The sequence below is a fragment of the Micropterus dolomieu genome, linkage group LG12 (assembly GCF_021292245.1).
Source record: "Micropterus dolomieu isolate WLL.071019.BEF.003 ecotype Adirondacks linkage group LG12, ASM2129224v1, whole genome shotgun sequence".
NCBI lineage: Eukaryota > Metazoa > Chordata > Actinopteri > Centrarchiformes > Centrarchidae > Micropterus > Micropterus dolomieu.
Window position 1 is genome coordinate 36,772,472 of NC_060161.1, and position 6,024 is coordinate 36,778,495.

At 42.1% G+C, this 6,024-nt stretch overlaps 2 protein-coding genes across 2 annotated transcripts in view; both read right to left on the minus strand.

The window, feature by feature from the left end:
- The window catches only part of LOC123980194 (zinc finger protein 239-like), a 68,779-nt gene that overhangs the window by 50,622 nt on the left and 12,133 nt on the right, over positions 1-6,024 (minus strand). The window lies entirely within an intron of this gene.
- The window catches only part of LOC123980218 (zinc finger protein 239-like), a 44,792-nt gene that overhangs the window by 26,858 nt on the left and 11,910 nt on the right, over positions 1-6,024 (minus strand). Inside the window, exon 2 of the mRNA XM_046064498.1 lies at positions 152-274. The gene's annotated coding sequence lies outside the window, so the exon portion shown is untranslated. The remainder of the gene's footprint in view (positions 1-151; positions 275-6,024) is intronic.

Consider the following 6,024-nt stretch of genomic DNA (forward strand, 5'->3'; position numbering starts at 1 on the left):
CCTCGTGTCTTTAGTCTCGTGATGAAGTCATGAACACTGACCTGAACATCGGTGCTATCAGAGCACGAGGCTGCTGTTTGGCTCCTGTGGTCCGGGTTCTGGTTCTCCATCGTCCTGCAGGTCTCCGCTGTGACTGGTGGACCGTGTTGTCCTGGACTGAGTCTGGATTCTGGTCTCGGAGCACTTCCGGATCCCGCGGAGCCTCCGCGTTCTCGCTGTGACGGCGCCCCGCCCCCTTAGTTACTGTCGCTAAGGCCGTTTAGAAACATGGCTCCTTGATTTCAGGCAGAAGATGAAGTTTAGTTAGTTGGTTTCCTGAAACCAGCTGATCATATTTGATGTGTATGAGGGAGTGTGCTTCACACAGAGCAGAGTTTTAATGAAGCGCTTGTTATTATCACATCAGAGGCTCATGAAAATATCCTGCTGAAGCTTTTTGTACATCGTGTTTTTACACAAAGAAAGAAATAACTTCATGTGTCACATTTAATGTTGAATTTACTCGAAGGCAGAATCATTGAGAGTTTGTCGTAGACAGCGTTTCACAAAGTTTCTAAAGTGTCCTCTAACTCAACAAGTCACTAAACTGCAGGATTGTTGAAGGGAGTCTGGGACTTTCTCCCCGGGCCACAAAGGAGTAGCTATATTACGGTTACTGTTTAAATGGTGAAATCAGATGAAACAGACAGTTTGTTCACAAACATCTGCTGCTTATCTCGTCAGCTAAGAGAGTCCAAACACATCATTAACATCACAGTGAAGCTGTTTGTTCACTTAACGGGCCATCGTGTGTTTGTCCAGGTCGGCTCTCTATTCAAATGGGGATCAGCTGCTTGAAAAGGCGACTGATGCGCATTTTCACCTCTCTTCTGGTGATCAGCTTGAATAGGAGGCAGAGAGCTGAACATGTGGACATCAGCTGGCTATTCAGCTGCATTAATGAGCAGCCCAAACAGATGCAAACACAAAGCCACTGAAGGAAAAGTCGGCCACAACAGAAGTCAGTGTGGACTAAACTGTGGATCACTTTTCATTGCTTTGACACAAAATTAATTTAATGGCTGACAAGTTATGTTAAGAAATTACATAACAGGTTGATAACCTTAAAATAAACAGTGTCTGTCTGCCAATAAAGACGAAAGAAGGAGAATAACTTTTGCACATAATGTTATTGGATCAGAATCAGCTTTAATGCCCATGCAAGTTACACATAGTAGAAATTTGACACCGGTCTCACGTTGCTCTCAATGTACATACACAGAACAAGCTAAAACAAACAAAAGAAAGAAGGACAGGAAGTCAAGGTGAAATGCAAAATAAACCTATGTGCATTATACCTTAAAGTAGAGACTTTTCTACTTGCCACAGATAGGGAGACCTGCATATGGCGGATGGTTATTTTCTCCACCTGAACTGGAGGAACGAGCACAATCATCGGTTGGCATCTGCTGATGCTCTGCGCAAAAGGGATGTGACGGCATGTCCCCATCATAAAACTGATGGAACTGTATGAGAAAGGTCTCTTGTTATCTGTTCTTTTTGTTTACTTTTAATTGTTTACTACAACATTTGTTTTATTGTTTACTAATGTTAGATGTCCTCAATACTCCTTATGTTTTACAACAGATTATAAAACAAAATATTCCAGAGAGAGTACGGCGCTCCATCTGGTGAGAAGACTTTGATGGATCTGGAAACAGCGGGTGGATAAATTCAACCAGGAGTATTGCACCAATTGTGCTCAGATGGAAAGCCATAATGCCATAAAGAAGGAAGACAGACCCACAGCTCCGGGTCTACGCAGACACAGATGTCTGCGTCTTAAGGCAATCTGATCAGCAATCCCACAGCATCACAGAAGCAGAACTTCCTGAAACACCTGGCAGAGGTGTACGGGAGGCGACAGGAGTGGGCACTCTGATTACGGTCCTATTTGCTGACAAGAGGCAACAGCACCAATAACTATGTTGAAAGTGCCATGAGACTTGTGAAGGACAAGGTGCTTCATAGACTGAAGGCCTACGATGTCGCACAATTATTTGACTCCATCGTCACAAGATTTGGGTCATATTGCATCCGTCGACTGACCGATTTTTCCAACGACAGAGTAGTCACCCTTCTGTCGAGGCCTCCCAAGTGTAGCGATGTGGAGTGGGGAAAGATTCTCCAGGTAATATTACCTTAGTTATCATGCATGGCATTTAGTAGTTAAAGCTTCATATATATATATATATATATATATATATATATATATATATATATATATGAAGCTTTTCTATGACATTGCTTCTCTTGAGTGTCTTGCAGTTATTCTGTTCATTTAGTAAATCACGAGAAGTTGAATCCACTGATACGAAAAACAATGAGGGGTGTGTGTGTGTCCATACAGGGGGGATCACTCCAGATGACTGGTTTGAGACCTTTATTGTTAGAACCGATTTTCTGTCTCCCTGCATGTGTCAGCTGCAGGCGTGCTACTGTTGTATTTCTGTAGTGTTACAGTTCAATCCTCATTCATAAAATATGACGCTCTCTAGACAGTGGACTTGTTCATGTGTGTGTTTGGTCACCTGCTGCTAACACCGCCTCTTTTATGTGAACGCGCTCACGGCTGGATTGGGAAACCCTGGGTTGATTTACTGTGTTGATAACCAGCTTCGTGGTGCCGCTTATCCCGATCGCGATTGTTAGGGTTACTTAAGCCAGATAACGAAAACATAACCTGGGTATGTTGAACTCACTTCGTGGTACAGGCCCCAGGCATAGCACAATAAAGCACAGAGTTGTTGGAGAGACAGCTTGATAACATTGTTGGGCTCCTGAAAAGCAAGCTGCGACAGGACACAACCTTCATTGCACCTGCAAAATCATTTGTGTCCAATTTTCACTAGCTGAAAACAGACAGTGCTCTTCGGTCTGCACTGTTTTGCTTCGGAAAGACTACCCACATTGCTTCCAAGGTTCGTGCCACACCAAGAGGCTTCCTCCAAACTAGCACTGCAATAGGTGTACAACCCACTGCAGTGTCTCGGAGAAAGGCAGCTTTGGGGGAAGGAAGAGTCCTTAGAACTGGCAGACCCCCAAAAAGCTCTAGAAGAGAGCCCCCATACACCAAACAAGGGAGAGCAAGGGAGGGAGGTTTACCACACAGTTTGTCCTTCTGTGGTCAGGAAAACACTTCCGTAGGGAAAACACAATGATTGTTGTTTTTGTATTAGTGAATAGTTATGTCATATGGAATTATATTTGTCTGTAGTAGTTGTAATTATTTACATTTTATATATATATATAAAATCATATTTATAACCATAACAGCTTGTTGGTAGGCTACATCTTTTTTTATTGAATCGTTGTAATTGATCAGTTATTGTCAGGTTTAGTTTAAACAGAACCCAGAAGCAGACTAAGACAGGAGATCGTTCAAGAAGTTGATTGAACAGCAGCCGTGCACACGCAAGACAAGGTGGGGGGGGCAGGGGGAATAGCTGCATGGCTGGCTTGAAGATAGGCTGGGCAGGCAGGAAGCGCGAGATCCTCCAGAGAAGCAGGCAGGTATGAGCACTCGGATCGGCGTCCTTTCCAGGCTAGGAAATCGTAAGAACAGAGACTAGGTTAATCAACAGTTAACAGGAAACACAAGAAAAGCTTAAAGAGAATACGACGGAACAACTAGGCTGGATGCCGACTGAGACCTACGGTAACAATCCGGCAGAGACTGAGGAGAACTGCAGGGCTTATCAAGCAGCACAGATAGGCATGATACGAATCAGTCTGCCAGACAGGTGTGTCACCACCAGTCACGCCACCTGCCAAGGTAGACAGTAGGTAGAGCAGCAAAGAGAGAGAGAGGCAGAGCGACAGAAAAACCAAAACACACCAGCCAGCCTCACTCAGTCAAAAACTGAAAGTAACAGAACACAAACATCCACACACAGACCTTCCCAGCCTAGTCATAGCTGGGACGTTGGGACAGTTATATCCTATAAAAATGTTGTCTTTGTCTTAAGTATTTCTATCCATTTTTATGTACTCAAGTTCATTAATAAATATACATATATGTATACCATTAAATAATGTGTGTGTAAATATAACTATACTGTGTGTGTATATATATATATATATATATATATATATATATATATATATATATATATTCATTCATATCTCTTTCACCCTCCAAGTGGCTGCCGTATCTAAGTGGCCTAAGTTACATTTTCACTGGATCTTGTTTGTTATCGACCTAATAAAAAACTTCATGTTAATGTTTTTTCTCAACCTATAGTGTTAATATGTGGACTGTGTTTAGTAGAAATTATTAGGGTTTGACAATTTGAAGTTAAGCTTCCCAAAATATCAGAAGAGAAAACTCTTACTCTTACTTTAATTCAGCAAGGCTTGTGTAAGAAAAGTCATTCGGAGCCGTTGGCAGAAAAAGCTGTTGAAAACAGAGCGTTCAGAACAGGAGGAAATTGGGGGTTTTGCTCACAGGGATTTCTTTTAAATACTTCAATCTCATTATTTGAAGCTTTGGCCACGTTTAACATGAACATACGACATAGTAGATAAGTCATAAAATATGGAAAAGCACAAAAGGTCTCCTTTAAAAGAAATCCCTGTGAATCCGGGTCTCACAACAAAGGCATGCGTCTTATCCACTGCTACCATATTATGTTGTCCATTTACCAATGTTTAGGCTTTCTTATAAGGAGCAGCTTGCCAGGTTCAAGGTTAAGGAGTCTCTTTTCCCTAAACATCCATGGAGCACTGAGACACTGAGTAAAAATGTTATACACTCCTTTGCTCTGGGCCAGACGTTACTAGGTGGTAGATCTCTGGTCCAGCTGTGTATTTTTTCAAGCACTTCTGTTAATTCTCATTTAATAAATCAACCAAAGGACAACAGTTTGATGTAATTAATTTAGAGCCAAATAGTCTTTTTCATCTACTCCTGTATCTCCATATGATACTACATGTCTTACTATACATCCTTAGTTAAGCTGACTATACAGGTGCTGGTCATATAATTAGAATATCATCAAAAGTTGATTTATTTCAGTTGTTCCATTCAAAAAGTGAAACTTGTATAATGTATACATTCATTCCACACAGACTGATATATTTCAAGTGTTTTAATTTTGATGATTATAACTGACAACTAATGAAAACCCCCAAATCAGTATCTCACAAAATTTGAATATTGTGAAAAGGTTCAATATTGAAGACACCTGGTGCCACACTCTAATCAGCTAAATAACTCAAAACACCTGCAAAGGCCTTTAAATGGTCTCTCAGTCTAGTTCTGTAGGCTACACAATCATGGGGAAGACTGCTGACTTGACAGCTGTCCAAAAGACGACCATTGACACCTTGCACAAGGAGGGCAAGACACAAATAGTGATTGCTAAAGAGGCTGGCTGTTCACAGAGCTCTGTGTCCAAGCACATTAATAGAGAGGCGAAGGGAAGGATCAGATGTGGTAAAAAAAAGTGTACAAGCAATAGGGATAACCGCACCCTGGAGAGGATTGTGAAACAAAACCCATTCAAAAATGGGGGAGATTCACAAAGAGTGGACTGCAGCTGGAGTCAGTGCTTCAAGAACCACCACGCACAGATGTATGCAGGACATGGGTTTCAGCTGTTGCATTCCTTGTGTCAAGCCACTCTTGAACAAGACACAGCGTCAGAAGCGTCTCGCCTGGGCTAAAGACAAAAAGGACTGGACTGCTGCTGAGTGGTCCAAAGTTATGTTCTCTGATGAAAGTAAATTTTGCATTTCCTTTGGAAATCAAGGTCCCAGAGTCTGGAGGAAGAGAGGAGAGGCACAGAATCCACGTTGCTTGAAGTCCAGTGTAAAGTTTCCACAGTCAGTGATGGTTTGGGTGCCATGTCATCTGCTGGTGTTGGTCCACTGTGTTTTCTGAGGTCCAAGGTCAACGCAGCCGTCTACCAGGAAGTTTTAGAGCACTTCATGCTTCCTGCTGCTGACCAACTTTATGGAGATGCAGATTTCATTTTCCAACAG